Source organism: Nematostella vectensis, chromosome 11 (assembly GCF_932526225.1).
Source record: "Nematostella vectensis chromosome 11, jaNemVect1.1, whole genome shotgun sequence".
In the NCBI taxonomy this organism is placed as follows: Eukaryota; Metazoa; Cnidaria; class Anthozoa; order Actiniaria; family Edwardsiidae; genus Nematostella; species Nematostella vectensis.
The window spans coordinates 11,703,421-11,721,956 of NC_064044.1; positions in this window are offsets into that span (position 1 = coordinate 11,703,421).

An 18,536-nucleotide genomic window follows, 5' to 3' on the forward strand; every position below is an offset into this window, starting at 1 on the left:
CGTCGTCGCTTTTAGCAGCGTCCCATTACCAGAGTGAAGTTAGTTCCTTATTCGCAGTTCCTTTTTCGTCTGTTTCCTTATTCGCTCAGTTCCCTTTTCAAATCCGGGGGGGTACTTACATGATACCTTTTAATTCGAGTTGAAACAGTATTTAGGCATAACAGTTTATTCAGAACAAGTCCAACAGCATTTTCGTCGGGTAAATTTCGATGCTTTAACGTGCTCGCTGCTAAGAGGAGCTGTGAACATGAGACTCTATCTGCTACAAAAGGTCAAATTACGAAATGCGTGCAATCGCTTTCACAAATGAATCTAGCAAAAGAGAGGAAAGTACCCCAACTGATCCTCGGACCCGAAACGATACCGAGGAGTCCCCGAAATCAACCCCAAGGAATTGCAGTAATGGACAAATGGAAAGCAGAAGAAATACTTGCAATTCTTGAAGCATAATAAAGGGTTAACAGCGACTCGATTTCTAAACAACGTGACATAAAGATATTAAATTCCAACACAATACTTCTATTTATTACATTGCCCGGCGTTAAACCCATAAACAGAGACCAAAACAAATACACAACTTTAAATTGCTACTGAAAGGAATATAGTATAAACATAGCACAGCTTTGCCCAGATCAACCAAACTTTCGACCTTCCATCACACTCTTAACATTTTGCGGTTCCGACACATGACTCCGACACTATAAATCTCATTTCCGGTAAACATCATACACTTGAACAACCCTTCTACTACCGATGCAAAATATTAAGAGGATGTGAAAACAATATTATGTGAGTTTTGAATTTCCTCATGTAGTCGTGCGTACACCCCGGCATGATCTCGTATGATAGGTCTTTCATTCACCGAAAAAAAAACATGCCAAAAAATAACTTTAAAACATTTCCCATCTGTAAAGACTTTCTTTTATGGCTTGTTATTTAAAAATGATTTATCCACGCAGGGCTCCTCAAATTACTATCACAGGAATTGTTAGTTGACCCCAATTTCTGACTCAACCACTGTTTTTCCCCGTAGTCGTATATAAAAATCTTAATACTTAAATCTTAAATCTTAGTTAATGTAAATTTCCTTTTAATAACACAAACAAAGCTAAATGTTTCGTATGTTTTTAAAACTGAAAGCCAATCCTTACACATTCATTTAGTTGTCTATTACTGTAATTCCTTGGGGACCATTTCGGGGACTCTTGGGGATCGTTTCGGGTCCTGGGATCAGTTGGGGTACTTTTGGGGATCGTTTCGGGTCCTGGGATCGTTTCGGGTCCTGGGATCATTTCGGGTCCTGTACAGGACTGCTCCTTATTCAAGCTAGTTTTCGCGAATAAGGAAATGGAATCTCCCAACGTCCGATTTCGTTTTACGACTTTATCCGAATAAGGAATAGACTATAAAGAGGGTTGTCAGTGTTTGCTCATCACTTCTCAATAAAGGACATGAAATTTCATAACTCCCGATTCGCTTTTACGACTCCTTTCTAAAGAGTTCTCGAAAAAGGAAATGGTATTTCATAACTCCCGATCTCGTTTTAACTACTTATCCGAATAAGGAATAGACTAAAAAGAGGGTCGTTAGTGTTTTTTAAACATTTCTCGAAAAAGGAAATGGTATTTCATAACGCCTGATTTCGTTTTACCTACTTATCCGAATAAGGAATAGACTAAAGAGAGGGTTCTTTAGTATTTTCTTAACATTTCTCGAATAAGGAAATGGTATTTCATAACGCCTGATTTCGTTTTACCTACTTATCCGAATAAGGAATAGACTAAAAAGAGGGTCGTTTGTGTTTTCTAAACATTTCTCGAATAAGGAAACCCAAACAAGCCGATGTTGAAAAAAAAAAAACACGCTAACAATCTTCTTTTTACTCCATTCCTTTTTCGGTAAAAAAAGTAGTAAAAACGAAATCAGGCGTTATGTAATGCCATTTCCTTTTTCAAGAGATGTTGAAAAAACACTGACAATCTTCTTTTTGAGTTTATTCCTTATTCGGCATAGGTAGTTGTTGCGTTAGGTTCCCGTGAGGATTTCGCCACAAACCGTTTAACAATCCAACGATGTGTAAAGATATATTTATTCGATCTAGAATGAATGAAAGTTATTTGATTTACATTGATTGCATGGAATCAAAGCTTATTTACAGTTATTCAAACTCACAAATTAACTTACTTCAATGGCGTATCCTATCGTGTTTTCTGATTCTCAAAGTCCTGGTTGGCTGTAGGTTTTGTAATCGTACTGGTTAGCTGTATTTCAGAGTTCCGATCTCGGTTACTGTTGATCTGACTGATTTACAATGGATTATAATCACGTGGTTGAAATCGATATTAACGAAACTGTCACTTGTCACTTATGTAATAGATTTATGCCGAAACAGTAGTTAAAACGAAATTAGGCGTTATGAAATACCATTTCCTTATACGAGAAATGTTTAGAAAGTACTAAAGAACCCTCTCTTTAGTCTATTCCTTATTCGGATAAGTAGTAAAACGAAATAGGACGTTGGGAGATTCCATTTACTTATTCGAGAAATGTTTAGAAAGTACTAAAGAACCCTCTCTTTAGTCTATTCCTCATTCGGATAAGTCGTAAAACGAAATCGGACGTTGGGAGATTCCATTTATTTATTCGAGTAATGTTTAGAAAACATTAACGACCCTCTTTTTAGTCTATTCCTTAATCGGATAAGTAGTTAAAACGAAACCAGGCGTTATAAAATACAATTTCCTTATTCGAGAAATGTTTAGAAAGTACTAAAGAACCCTCTCTTTAGTCTATTTCTTATTCGGATAAGTCGTAAAACGAAATCGGGCGTTATGATATTTCCTTTCCTTTATTGAGAAATGATGAGCAAACACTGACAACCCTCTTCATAGTCTATTCCTTATTCGGATAAGTCGTAAAACGAAATCGGACGTTGGGAGATTCCATTTACTTTTTCGAGAAATGTTTAAAAAACACTAACGACCCTCTTTTTAGTCTATTCCTTATTCGGATAAGTAGTTAAAACGAGATCGGGAGTTATGAAATACCATTTCCTTTTTCGAGAACTCTTTAGAAAGGAGTCGTAAAAGCGAATCGGGAGTTATGAAATTTCATGTCCTTTATTGAGAAATGATGAGCAAACACTGACAACCCTCTTCATAGTCTATTCCTTATTCGGATAAAGTCGTAAAACGAAATCGGACGTTGGGAGATTCCATTTCCTTATCCGCGAAAACTAACTTGAATAAGGAGCAGTTGCCTATTCGTGTCACTGCACTAATCTATTTGTTTTGTCAGAGCCTTATGTAGTAGCCAAGGTGTTAATTGACAACAAGCACTATCTGTCAAATTGTGGTTTTGTTAGCAAGGTCAAATTCACACGACATACGTACGTAGTCAAGTAAAGCGCGAATATACTCCTCTAAACAAATTGTGAGAAAATACTATCAATCCTCTTTAAAGTAGATTCCTTATTCGAATAGATATTTAAAAAGAAATCAGGCGTTATGAAATACCATTTCCTTTTTCGAGAAATGTTTAGAAAATACTAAAGAACCCTCTCTTTAGTCTATTGCTTATTCGGATAAGTAGGTAAAACAAAATCAGGCGTTATGAAATACCATTTCCTTATTCGAGAAATGTTAAGAAAATACTAAAAAACCCTCTCTTTAGTCTATTGCTTATTCGGATAAGTAGGTAAAACGAAATCAGGCGTTATGAAATACCATTTCCTTATTCGAGAAATGTTAAGAAAATACTAAAGAACCCTCTCTTTAGTCTATTGCTTATTCGGATAAGTAGAATAAAAGAAATCAGGCGTTATGAAATACCATTTCCTTATTCGAGAAATGTTAAGAAAATACTAAAGAACCCTCTCTTTAGTCTATTCCTTATTCGGATAAGTAGTAAAACGAAATCAGGCGTTATGAAATACCATTTCCTTTTTCGAGAAATGTTTAGAAAATACTAAAGAACCATCTCTTTAGTCTATTCCTTATTCGGATAAGTAGTAAAACGAAATCAGGCGTTATGAAATACCATTTCCTTATTCGAGAAATGTTAAGAAAATACTAAAGAACCCTCTCTTTAGTCTATTGCTTATTCGGATAAGTAGGTAAAACGAAATCAGGCGTTATGAAATACCATTTCCTTTTTCGAGAAATGTTTAAAAAACACTAACGACCCTCTTTTTAGTCTATTCCTTATTCGGATAAGTAGTTAAAACGAGATCGGGAGTTATGAAATACCATTTCCTTTTTCGAGAACTCTTTAGAAAGGAGTCGTAAAAGCGAATCGGGAGTTATGAAATTTCATGTCCTTTATTGAGAAATGATGAGCAAACACTGACAACCCTCTTCATAGTCTATTCCTTATTCGGATAAAGTCGTAAAACGAAATCGGACGTTGGGAGATTCCATTTCCTTATTCGCGAAAACTAGCTTGAATAAGGAGCAGTCCCCTATTCGTGTCACTGCACTAATCTATTTGTTTTGTTAGAGCCATATCTAGTAGCCAAGGTGTTAATTGACAACAACACTATCTGTCAAATTGTGGTTTTGTTAGCAAGGTCAAATTTCACACGACATACGTACGTAGTCAAGTAAAGCGTGAATATTTCCCCTCTAAATATATTAATGCGTTTGGAAATAAAGCCCAAGATACAAATACATTTATTAGATGAGAGGTAGATTTCCTCTCTTTTGCTAGATTCATTTGTGAAAGCGATTGCACGCATTTCGTAATTTGACCTTTTGTAGCAGATAGAGTCTCATGTTCACAGCTCCTCTTAGCAGCGAGCACGTTAAAGCATCGAAATTTACCCGACGAAAATGCTGTTGGACTTGTTCTGAATAAACTGTTATGCCTAAATACTGTTTCAACTCGAATTAAAAGGTATCATGTAAGTACCCCCCCGGATTTGAAAAGGGAACTGAGCGAATAAGGAAACAGACGAAAAAGGAACTGCGAATAAGGAACTAACTTCACTCTGGTCGTCCCATTCGTCATGTAATTGATCGATGGTCCCATAGGGTTTATACGAGTCGTTAGAAGATTACAAGCCGTGATAATCGTAATTATAAACATTTCCTAACCCATGATTTATCGGCCCAAGGAACCGGAAATCACTGCCAGTTCGGAACTCTGTTCTTAATTTTTGGTAAGCTGCTTCGCCGTAGAAGTTTTTATTCCAACTAAAGAGCTTATCTTTCGGAAGAGGACATTGTAGCTCAGTTAATAGTCGTCTGATAGTGAAAATTATGTGAAATCTGTAGAATGACCCCACTTGAGAGTCGTCAATCATGTCACGCGTCACACCACATCCAGCAGTAGCGCAAAACATAGCAAAATTTAAAGCTTGACTCCAATAACCGAGGTTTGGAGCGTCGAGCCACCTACTAGCCTCCTTTGCTGTTCTGAATACTAGCTCGCTGTCGGTGAATATATCCCTAAAAACAAAGCGTGTCTTTAGCTTCGGTGTTATAAAAACATCAAAAGAGACGTAATTATTTTTCGTAGGGTTTTCATCCCACGGCGATATTTTGTATTCTGCACGCGCGTCTAATCTATATTGTTTTGGAAATCCAAACAGTTGCTGAATTGTTTCCTTGTATGCCTGTGCGTCATCGGTGACCAGAAAATCCTGGATATTCTCAGGTTTCCAGCTATTACCAGGGAAGCGATATAACGTTTTGACTAGATTCCCATTCTTGTCGAATGGATCGTATTCGTCCCCATTGAAATTGAATTGCACATCACCATGCTCGTCGGCAGAGAACCTAAACCGTGAATAGTAAGGGTATCTTTTTTTCACAAATTCTGTAAACTTCATCTTATACGTTGTTTCATTTAACATATAAGATTTTTTAAATCAGTTCTTTGCATATCTCAATTCGTAGATCCATCCAACGGGTGTTCTTTCGAACAGAAATTTCACCGAGCGGGTCGATTCGCCAGGTCTTTCAAAATCTCTTCTCTTACTGTTTCCCTCAGCTTGGTAATGTTTACGTTTTTTTCGTCCTCTTTTCTTGACGTTTGACGAATCTGGAGCTTTAGAGTCTCGAACTTTTCCACCTCGTTCAAGATCAAAGAAAACTCTTCATCTGATATTTTGTTGTCTTTCAAAGCTTTAGAAACCAAGTCACGTATGCTATTTACTTTTGCCCTTGCCACTGCCACCGTTTGATCGTGCTTAGAGACTTTTTGCGACAGTCGTTTAGAAACCGCCACACAGCCTACAGATGTAAGACCAAAAACGCCGGCCAAAGCACCTAACGGAACTCCAACGACGATACCCAAACCTGACAGAAAAGTTCCTAAACCACTAGACCCAAGAAGGACGGATGCGAGTCCTAAGCCCACGCTTACCTTCGAAAACACGCTCTGCGCTCGTTTATACTTTTTTCTCACGTTCTCGTAATGTTTAACTTCTTGTTCCAAACTTCCCAAAACATCGTGGGTCTTTTGAAGTCTGAAGTTATCACCACGTTGTGGTACATTTGGGTAGATTGAATTGTATTCCTCCATATTTTTATTATGGAGAGAGGCTATTCTTTAAGTAATGTCTAAAATTAGACGTATTGGGTAGAGGCCACTCTCTATTGTATTTCCATCGCCGTCCTTCATACTAAAACGAAGACTACTCACGTAATCGACTGATGTGGTACTAAGCTGTATCGGACTGTGAGGACTAAAGTTTATCTTTCCTTTATCAAGCTCTATACATGCTAAGATTTGTGAGGGAGCTCCTTGTTTGAGAGAGCCAGACGCGCTCACAAGGTCGCAGTGGATAAAAATAGCCTCAAGACCTTTTATTTGTATCTCGTGTTGAGTGTTTGCTTCCAGCTCGTTGGTCTTGAGTCCTAACAGGCAGGCAAGCGGCTCGTTCGACACGACGTTTCGATGAGCTTCGAGTGACGAGTTTTCAATAGAGATTGGCTTTTCACCAAGACGCAAACCCTCATCTATTTGACGTTTTAGCATTTCGATCGTATACTGCCCTGCAGGGATCCTAAGGATAATGTTTTCACCATCGGAAACAGTTCCCTCACTTGAAAGATTATTCCAACGATTATAAAACGTACAACCTCGCAACGTAATAGACCGCGGCTTTTCAATAGGCTGTTCTAAATAGACGGTGAAGTCACCATCGTTACCTTCGATGTAGAGTATTACCATTTGTTATGATTTTCGTCTCCTTTTAAATCGTTCTACGAAATACAGGACGGCGGCGACGATGAGAAGCCAAGCGTTTTTAGCTAAAAAGCCAACAACTTCACCTGCCGTTCTAAATACGAAACTAGCTATCGCACCAACCATTCCTGGGAGTATTTCTCCTAATTTTTTGCCTATTGTTTTCAGACCATTTCCAACACCTTTTGCAACACTTGTCAAACCCTTTTTCAGATTAGAGACAATAACACCGATAACAACGCCCACAGCGGTAACAACAGCAACGGCGGTAAATCCGTATTTCTTAAAAATCGCCTTTACACGATCCTTCAGAGACATCCTTTCCTCTATCGCCTCGTTCTCACGCTCTAGTTGTTCGATCTCACTCTGTGTTTCTGCAATCTGCGTATCTATTCCTTCTCTTTGATTCTCGGGGACTTCCGTTCGCTTGGTCTCTAACTGTCTCAACTTTTCTTCTCTCTTTGCAACCTCTTCTTCATTGGAGCGGATTATTTCTTCAGCAGGAGGACCTAAACTATCTGTAATAGACTTTGGTACTTTATCGTTTACTTCACCACTACTCTCGAAAAGAAAGTGGTCTTTACCACCCAATCTTTTTAGTTTCACAACCACCAGACCAAATTCGTTAAGTCTAGCTGTAAATGGAGATTTAGCAGGATCACAATTAGGATATTTCTCGCGAATTCTAACCCACGCGTTTCCAATATTTTCTTCTCTTCGTATCAGCGGTGTATGTTCATCCACACCATGTATAAACGATGTTTCATCTATACTATGACGGTGGAAAGAATCATGAGTTGATGTGGATGCCATGGGGATTGACTCACCCCCATTATCGTCGCCTGGATCGACGGGTTCGAAAGGATTTTCTCTATCTGGAATCTCTGGGTCAATATCCATTTCTTATTTTGTTTGAAAATAAGAAATCTTTAAGCGATCTTTGCACTGAATGTGCCGACTTATATCCATTTACTCGCTACATAGCCAAGAGCTACCATTCCACCTCCAACATATGCCATCTCTCCCATCTTTTGACTGCTACTTGGTCTATAGTAATCTGAGAGCTCAGGCTCTTTCAAATCAAAATCTGGATGTGTTTGAGAATATAATCTGAACGCCTCGTCCGCCTCTTTCTCGTTCTCGTCTGCACGAACTTTATTGTTGTATTGTTCCGCCAACCAATCCTGATATTTCTGTCGTTTTTTCTGCCAATCACCCATCGCTTGTTGATACTTTTCAAGTGCTTTATCGTGTCTTACTTTTTCTTTATCAACATGAGTAGCATCAGAAGATAAGTATCTTGCGAGGTAACTCCCTCCAACAAATGCCGTCGCATTAAGAATAGCTCCACCAATCATCAATGCTATAGTTGCCATTTATTAATCAATCTATAAAATCTTTAAGTTGCCTACAGCGGTTTTGGCAAAATCTTTTGTGTTTCCAGATAATCTTTCAGATACATACTACCGGACAGGACAGCAACCCATTTAGCATAGTTTGTAACACTCGATGAAGGGTCGCTTATAAATGATTCTTTCATAGCCTTTTTAGCAACATATTCCACACCGGCGGCTAATCCGATAATGACTGCTGAATCGGTAACCGTTTTCACAAGTTTGTTTTCAGTTGACATGACTTTTTTATTACAGATTCAGATAATCTTTAAATCACAACATTCCTATTTTTGGAGTTGTGGCTACAGGAATTTTTGAGGGTTGAGTTGACCTCCCACTATGTTCATCCTCTTCGAATTTACTCTTACACAGTTCACCCTCTTTCTTTTTGTAAAAACGAATATACATATCCACTGCTGTAAACCCTATTCCAACTAGAGAAAGCACGGTTGTAAACGATAGCTCTGGAATCCAAGCTCGAGATTCGTTTGCTCCTCCATCAGTCGGTTCTTCAGGGCTTCGGTCAGCGTCACGTTTCATTTCCCTAGCTAACGCTTCTTTCGCCTTCCTATTATATTCGGCAAGTTTCTTACCAGCTGCGACCTTTTTAGGATCTTTCTCCCTGCTTTTTGTCGGTTGTGGGTTCTTAGTAATCTGTTCAACCTCTTGATTTTCGTCAGACATTTCTTATTTCGATTGTAAATAAGAAACATAATCTTTAAATGGCGTCTTAGTAGGTGTGCTTAAGAGTTTGCTTAGGTGTGTTCAAGAGTTTGCTCAGTTGTGCTTGAAAGTTCTTGGATTTTGTTGGAAGCCTCCTCTGAAGGTGCTATCTTAATGTGCTTAGCAACCTGGAATAGACCGCTAGCAAGTGCTACCAATCTTCCGCCTCTCAACACCAAGAGACCTGCAAAGTTTGAAAGTTCACGCTTTACCAACTCATCGTTCTGCAAGTCTTTGCAAAGAGCATCAGAGTCATCAATAGGAACTACATAAAATATGGCTTGAGTGGCTGCTTGAATAGTTGACTCCACTAATCCTCCTGTGACCTGTTTTCCCAAGACAGTCTGATAGCGAACAAAGTACTTTTCGACTTTACTGTTTGAGAGTTTCTTAACACATTGACCCCTGAACCGGCCTGTACCGGCTTTGGGAAGTACCCACAACCCAAAAAATTCATAAATTCAAAATAAACACGACAAGATGAAGATACTCAGGCATCAGTCTAAGATATGCAGATATGCATCCAACCAAGGTGTTGGCATCTACTCTTAAGCCAAATAATAGCACAGGTTCTTTGACAAATCTCAAATCGAACAAGGAGAGAAAAGCAGAATCACCCCTCTCAATAAAACGCTCAAAATACCACACAAGGGAGAGAGATCAGCAAACACAGCTCAAGACACAAATAGATACCTTTATTCTGATCCTCCAGGTACATTTCCTTGGCCTCAAAACACAATGCCCATTCCTTGAAGGATTGTACAACCACGAAAATATGTTTACGTATTGCAAAGCATTCTGGGAGATACAGGGGAAAATTCACGAGGGGAGGGCCAGTCAACACTCCTCTCCCCAAAGTCAGATGGTTTTTTATAAGTCTTTTCACCCCGAAGCCAAACGAATCAATTCCAGGTCATACAGACCCAGAATAGCAGTGTAAACAATTTTGCAATCAATTTGGTTTCAGAAAAGACACCATTTAGGAGAGCTGTGGTGATTCATTAGAAAATTATTTTCTCATCCGGGCAAAGCCAAACAAGAAAAAATCATCATGAATCCACCTTTGCTTGCAAATATCCATAAGCAAGGCACTCAATTATGCCCCAAAAGACTTCATGATGTCCTGAGACACTCTCCTAATATGCTCATAGCTGTATTTTTGATGAAAAATACAAGCAACCATCAACTTGTGCTGGCTTCAGCACATCGACGAGGGATTAAAAGTGGGGACCGCAAAGCACTGTTGGAAAGCTTGGATACCGCTGACTAGGTGCAGCTGTGTTTGACTTTGACGGGCTGTATAAAACTCAGAATAGGGGGGGAGGTATCTGTTTTCAGTCTGTTTTTTGTAAATTCAGCTCCAAAAAAGCCAGGAGTCAATGGGTTAATATCACCTAAACTCATGTTTACACCGAGATACTCCTTAGTAGTCCCCAACGATGCGAGAATGGCCAGTGACTGACGTTTTACTTCAACATCATCTTCGAGAGGCTCGCCCCTCGAGCTCCCCTTAGACTCAGGTTCCTCTTTCATATAATCCTCAACGCTTGCCATCTTACTTTATGATAATACATAGATTCTTTTAAATCACCACAGGAATCTCCAAATAACACTGAAATGGATACCTCAAACAGAAACACAGCCTTGAATATCGTTCTGTTTTTAAAAGTTCTATAAATTTTTTACGTGTTTCAACATCCAAGTCACCTCCATAATCTTCAAAGAGAGTTTTTGCACCAATTTGAGATGGATTATGGAATGCCACCACACAGGCGACGTTGTCACGAAATGGTTTAGCTATTGAGGTTAATTGTTGTGTCAAAACCCATACAGATAATCCCTCATGCCTACCAGAAAAGGCAAGATCGATAAACTTGTTAGAACGTTGCTTCAAGTCCTTGGACACGGCACAGTCGTCTAAAATAATTAACGTATTTGTACCAGAGAGCAATTCTGTGGTTAACTTTAACAGTTCGTTAATCTCATCACTGTTGCTAGCATCTGGAGACAGCACAATAAAGCGTTTGTCGCCCTTGGCAAATCTGTGATAGGTCTTATTCTTTGCATAGGTCGGACACATCAAGACAATGTGCTCAAAGACATGCCGAAACGGTCCTCGGAGTTGTTCTATTAAATATTTTGTTTTCCCACAATTAGTAGGTCCTGTGATAATACAATGAGATGGTGTTTTATCTCGTAATTCTTCCATTCTTTGTATTATCACACAAGTCTTTTTTAATACATGATTGCTTTCAAATTCGAGTTCATAACCTCCATCAACGCATCGGCCACTACAAACATGTGACAGTTGATATTTCCCGTTCCTCCAACTTTCCGTTTCATTTCTAGTTTTACTCCGTCTCGCGTGTTGTTCAAGACCAGACCTCCTCCGTGAATGCTGTTATCTGGGTGTGCCCTCAAGTCGATCCACAGAGCAAACTTGTTGTTGGTGTAAAAATCTTTTTGCTTAAGCGAACTCGTGAACCCAAGACGTTTCTTTACCGACTCCCACAAATCAGCTGGTATCATTCCTTTTGAATAGAGTCGATTTGGCATTCCGTCGATGTTAACATGAACTGATTTTATATCTGGGTTGACAAATTTCTCAGAGTCTCGTGTTCCCCCTGTGTGGTTCTCTGTAAATAAACAAAACACTCCTGTCATTGACTTTCTCGGTAGATTGATATGTTCGTTAATAACCGAGTCATTTGGCTTGGAGATGGTGAAAGTCTTGTGAAGAATAACGTTCTCGTAAAAAAAGCCTTTCCCAACTTGATAGGAGACCGCTGCCTCCCGAGCAAGGTATTCACTGGAAATGCATAGGTACTCCAGTTCAAGGTTTGTGATGGTGTAATTAGGTGTTGGTGTGGTGCTTGAATAGACAACAATGTCTGATACGGGAGCGAGTGTGATCTCAAATGTAAGTGGGTGTGGTAGGGCCTTTGGGTAGAAAACACCATGATCATTAAGAATAGGATGGTCTAGTGGGATTTTGTATTTGGTATTATGTACTGCTGCAAGAGCCACCTCGTTTGCATCGGAGGTAACCTTGTCTCCTGCGTTCGTTCTTAGTTTTCTCATATTAACTGATGAGATACCATGTTTCAATAGATCATCTTGTTCCTCCTTGGGGATGAATAGGTCGTGATACGTTTGAAATAGATCGTATCGTTGGGTATCTTGTAGTGTTTCTCCACCGAAAAGAATCTTGAGCCTAGACACTAGGTTTCGACCAACGTTGTTGACGAGAGTATTGTTTGCATGCCCTGTGACGCCTAAGTCAAATAGTAAGGATACACTACCTGGAACTATAACCACATTTTCGGCAAGTTTTGGTATGTTTACATACAGATTCTCACCAGGATTTGATGATGATGCCTTCAAACCGAAAGGTTCTCGAGGGATTCTGTTTGGATTAATTTTTTTTTGAAATTGCCTGCGACATATTTTATTTTAAGAAAAGAGAAATAATCTTTAAATGAATAACGGAATCAGATTATCAAAAATATACTACAGTGACATGGTCAACCCATCTAACGATCATCAAATATATAGCTTGAAAAAGGGTTTATAATCTTTAGTACAAGCAGTCCAATACAGCTAATCGCCACACCGGTTGTGACGCCTAAGTCGAATATTAAGTATGCACCATTTTTGGTAAGTTTTGGTATGTTTACATACTTAAGAGACTCAAACTTATCAACCTCATACAAGATGAGTAAAAATTCTTCATCAGAAATTTTATTGTCCTTCAGAGCTTTTGTAACCAAATCTCGAATAGCCTCACCAGGATGATTAATTTTTTCTGAAATTGTCTGCGACATCTTTATTTTAAGAAAAGATCGATAATCTTTAAATGAATAACGAAATCAGATTATCAAAAATATACTACAGTACCAGAGGGTACTGGAAAGGCTATGAAGCCATTAATAAATTGGCAGATGCTGCTAAAGTGAGTCAATCTATATCAAAGAAGTGGCTTGAGAAACAGGCGCTGTGGCAAATATATTTACCACCTCCAAAATATATTCCGAGACCGCATTGGATTGTGGACAAGCCTAATTATATTCATCAGGCGGATTTATTGTTCTTAACTCACGATACTGTAAAACGAAAGACATACAAATATGCGCTGTTAGTGGTGGATGTTGCTTCAAGGTATGTTGATGCTGAAGCGCTAACGAGTAAAGATTCAAGTGGACTTGCTAAAGCGTTTGAAAGAATCTATTCAAGGAAACTCAAGTGGCCAAATACGGTGATTGTCGACCCTGGCACAGAATTTATGGGTGATGTTACAAAACTCATGAAAAAGCATAATGTTCGAATTCAACGAAGTGAGGCTAAAAACCATAAAGCTCAATCTGTGGTAGAACGGGCAAATCGAACTTTGTCTGAAAGATTGTATAGTCATCAATATGCTCAAGAGATGTTATTAGAAAATGAAAGGTCAAGAGAATAGGTGAAGAGGTTGCCTAAAGTTTTAGAAGCAATGAATAGTAAGCCGAGACGCATCACTGGAAAAGAACCCGATAAAGCTTTGAAACTGAAAGAAGTTGACGTTAAATCTGTCAAATATAAACGACCTGTTGGGTTGGATGAAAATAGGTTACCCCCTGAAGTTAAAGTAAGATATTTGCTTGCACCGGGAGAAGACGAAGGAGGTGATAACCGTCGTGCTACGGATCCGGTCTGGAGTTTGAATATCTATGATTTATCACGCAGTGTTGTTTCGGTTGGACAGCCTGTGTTGTACTATCTATCGGAGGGTGCACCAAGGAGGTCGTTTGTTAGAGAGGAGCAAGTCGTTCCTGAAGATACTGAGCTACCGCCTAATTCTGTGTTAGAATAATGCCCATGAGCAAAAGTATGTACACCACCTTCACAAATGATTCGCTTGTCATCCTCATGAGATAGGGCGACCTTGTTAACCGTTTCAGTGTAAACTTCGTGTTTATGGCTTCTAATAACATTAATCTTTCTCATCTGCGGATGTCGATTGAATAAGCAGTCTTTGTAATCATTGAAACTGATGCACTTCTTAACGACCGCTATCTTCACGCCCTTGCATTTCTTTTCTTCTTCTTTTTCATCATCCATTTTGAATGCGTAGAGCTTGGCTCGCAGACCTACAAATTCAGTTATCTGTTTGCCGCCAGCCTCGTCTTTGAACATACCGATGACTTTCTTGTTTACACCCCTCTCAATACAAGATGGGTGATCCTTTGGGAAGTTGCTTGTGTCAAACATAGATTTCACATCGGGGTTAATGTCCTTGTAAAAATCTTCTGTTTCAATTTCATAGGCAAGAGAGTCTGTATCAGTAAATAAGAGCTTTGCCTTTTCACCATATTTAGGCTTGATGTAATTGTAATGAAAATCATACATTAGCGTCTTACTTAGATCCAGAATGGACATACCCAAGTAAACAGGTTTATCAAAGACTAATCTTGTTTTCTTCATGTGAATAGCAGCTAGATTCTCGAAAAAGATGGTTCGCTGCTGATAGTTTGGCTTTGATATTAATTTCTTCGCATCTTTTTCATTCGTGACTAATCGAATGTCTACTCTGTTTCTGATGTTCTCCATGGTCTTGCCAAAGACGGAGTTATTCATCAACTTGAAAAAATCTTTCTCAAAGTCGTTGGTTGCTTTTGCCCTAAGGTTGGTATTCAAGTCTATGTAAGGCTTCAACCATGCAGACTCTTTGAATGTGATACCTCTATGAATCTTGTTGACTTTTAGTCCGAGGCATTCGTAGACTTTCAGGGTCTCGTGATGAACTACGTACTTTGTTTTGTTGTTGAGGTTTGGGATTAACTTTTCAACCTTCCCAACTTTTATAGACTATGGAGCTAACGGGTAGTCGTTGTGCAAGTCATGTAGATGACAAGGATATTCCAGGTCGACCTCTAGGATGCATGGATGATTTTTCCAACCTGTAGTCTCTTGGTCGGTCGTCCATCTAAACCCATGAGTTGGTAGAGGTTTACTCATTGCCCATCCGTATAAGTTGTTTGCGTCAAGATACGTGATATATTTTGTGGATAGGTTGGGGTCATATTTGCTCATGTATGGGTTGTTTGCTTTCCCATATCTTGTAGATATCATAGACACACCACCTCGTAAACCTTTCTCAATCATGAGCAGCATGTCATAGTCTGTTAGCAACTCTAGATGCACCTTGGTAATTTTCAAAGCAGCGTCCCATGCAAGACCAGGTGCTGTGTAATACCAGGTTGGGTCTAGACCATAGTTCTCAAGACAAACATTTCTGAAGTTTTCGAAGACGTCGGCTAACAGTAACACATCAGATTCAAGATAGAGATCATGGTAATCCCTCATGGTTTTCATCTCAAAGGCTTCCCATACCTTTTGGGCGTGTTGATAATCTTTCTCTGATATGTCAGTGTCGTTGAGTCTGGAGTAGAACGCTTCTTTTGGTGGAAGTTGGGTTGCGTTGAGTTTGTCAAAGTCACCGAACCAATCGTATGGAAAAACACCCTTCCTAAGCATTAAGTCCATCTTTTCTCCAAAATAAATTTTCGACAGCTTCAGGTTCCTATCTGTGGGGAAAAGGCACTTACTTTCAGCTAACAGACATTTTTTACATTGTCGACACCTACCAATACCCCTAAACTGAATAACCTTACCATCTTTTGTGTATCTCTTTATACAATCCGCTGGTTTACATGCCTCACACTTTCTACATTTAGTAAGATTATCTACTAAGCTATCAAGACCGGCTGCCATAAATTTAAAGCTGTCAATAAATCTGATGTCACGTTTCACATCGACCAGCTTACCTTCTTTGTTTGTAAATGTGTCCACAACAATCTGTTTTGTAAAACTAATATATTTTCCTCATTATTAGGTATACAGTTTATATTACCTTTTGTTGTACCAAGGTTCTTAATGAAAAGATGGTTGTCATATCCTGATAGATTGTGAAAGATAACTGGAAAGAACTTTGGAAGTCTAAATTGAAGGTTGCATTCGTTGTGGGTAGCTCCTCTATACTTTCCTGTAAGGTGACAGTGGTCTAAAACTTTGTCTTCTCCTAATCCACCCTCACAAATGTGACAGTGGGCGGTGTTGTTATAGGTGATTGTATCCTCCCTTGTCATTTTCACCTTTTTAGGAGACTTGAATTTGTTGTAAATCTCCTTAATGTCTTCCTCCAAGGAATCAACGAAAAGCTGTGCAATATCCTCATCAGGTTTTTGGATTGTGTGGCGTACAAGCTTGGGTGGAAATATTTGGTCGTCAAAGCACTTGATGAGATAGCAGTAGCCTGATGGTTTGTGCTTCTGGTATTGCTTAGTAAAACTTTTCTCTTCATCTGGACTGCAGGTTGATATATTCTCTGTGAAACCTTCAAAATCAGCGTAAATAGTAAAGGGGACTCTCATTTTTCTGTTGAAGTTTTTGAATTTAATGTGGGGTAGATTTCCATCCTTATCTATCTCAGGCATCTGTATTTTAACCGCTTCATGATTTGAGCAATGTTTCACGTGTTTTTCTAATGAGATCTTTGACTGGAATGAGCTAAGACACCTGTAGCAAAATATGCGTGCGTGTTGGTGATTATTGACCTGAGAGGATAACAGTTTTGACATATTTTTAATCCAGCAGTAGTGATCTGTTTCATCGTTTGATATGAGAAGTAAGTTGATCACATGAGCTTTATGTTTCTTACTTATTTTTAGAGGGTATACATCACCTTCATATCCGTAGACGTTAATCGCGTAGGGGTTTTGCTTTTCGAACTTATCAATCTGTCTTAGTGAAACGGGGAACTCTATTCCTGACCAGTCGAACTTCTCAGAGTTCTCTCTCATCTGTTTATTTAGTCTTTGAGCATCTTTCTCTTTAGGAAACACAGCGGAGGTTACTGCCCATTTGAAACACTTGTGATCGTTCTCGTTCTTAACATTGATGATTGCCTTCTTGGATGCTAATTTTGATTGTAGTGGAATATAGGAACTTCCAGAAAGTGGTTCAAAAGGGTCAATGTTGATATCAAAGTATTCGACTTGGTCGAATTGCCACCCAGAGCCTTGATTTTGGAATTGATCAATCAATTCAAGTAGATGATTTGTCATTGTATTGAGCAAGTCATCTAAATCGCTTGATTCCGTTATTATTTCAACGTTGGAATGGAAGTATCCTGAATTTTCATCAATCTGTCCAGTAGCTGGGTTCTTTTTGATGAATTTACAGGTAAAGATAAACTTAACCTCAACAGGTTTCTTTTGCTGGTTGATGAGATCTAAAACTTTTGGCTTGATTTTACTGAGGAATGTTTTGAAGCCAATCCCTTTCTGCCCATCTATACGATAGGTTTTCAGATAACCTTTCAAGGCTGTTTGTTTTTCTTTGAGGGCTAATCGTTCACCTCTCATAAATATACGGTTTACCTTTTCCTTTAGACTGTCGACTTGGGCTCAGGGACAAAAGATAAAATCCAATCTGCAAACTTGTTTAACTCTTTCTTTACTGAGTTAGCCGCTTTGTTTGCTAAATGTTTGAGTGGTTGGACATGGGAATTTCGAGGAGCATGGGAGGGTTCCAGAATTGGAACATTAATCTCAGGTATCGGCTCATCGAGAATACTCGATGATGTGTTAGAGACAATATTACGTGGCGGTGGTGGTGGTGGTGGTGGTGGTGTATTATCCAGCACTTCGATGAGCTCGGCTTTACGTAATTTGTAGTAGCCTTTGATCCCTCGCTCTTTGGCGAGGGCTTTCAACTGTTTCACTGTTTGTTTGTCCATTTTTATTATTATATCTATTTCTTTAAGCCGTTTTTCAATTTTTATATATTCGTTATCATAGAGAAATGCCTTATGATAATGACAAGGGGGGGAGGGGTGGGTCATGACAATTTTCTAATGATTGACAAGTGGGCGTGGTTTAATATGATTGACAGGTTTTCAAAGGAGGAGGTGTGGGGTGGTGAAATGTTTGCGCCAGGATCGGCGAACCCCCACTACTCCGGGCAAATCTAGAAAAAAATACCATATTATCATGAGTTGTCTTTCGTGAAATTAAAGTACGAAGATAATCCTGAGAGTGCATCAGATCGTTCAGGCTCGACGACTATTGCTTTAACGCGGGATAATTAGAAAACACGACTGGTTTCCATACTAGACATGTCATAAACGCAGGGGGTCATCATTTCGAGATAGGAGGAACGGACTTTTTGCGGGGCGAAATCGGGATTAGG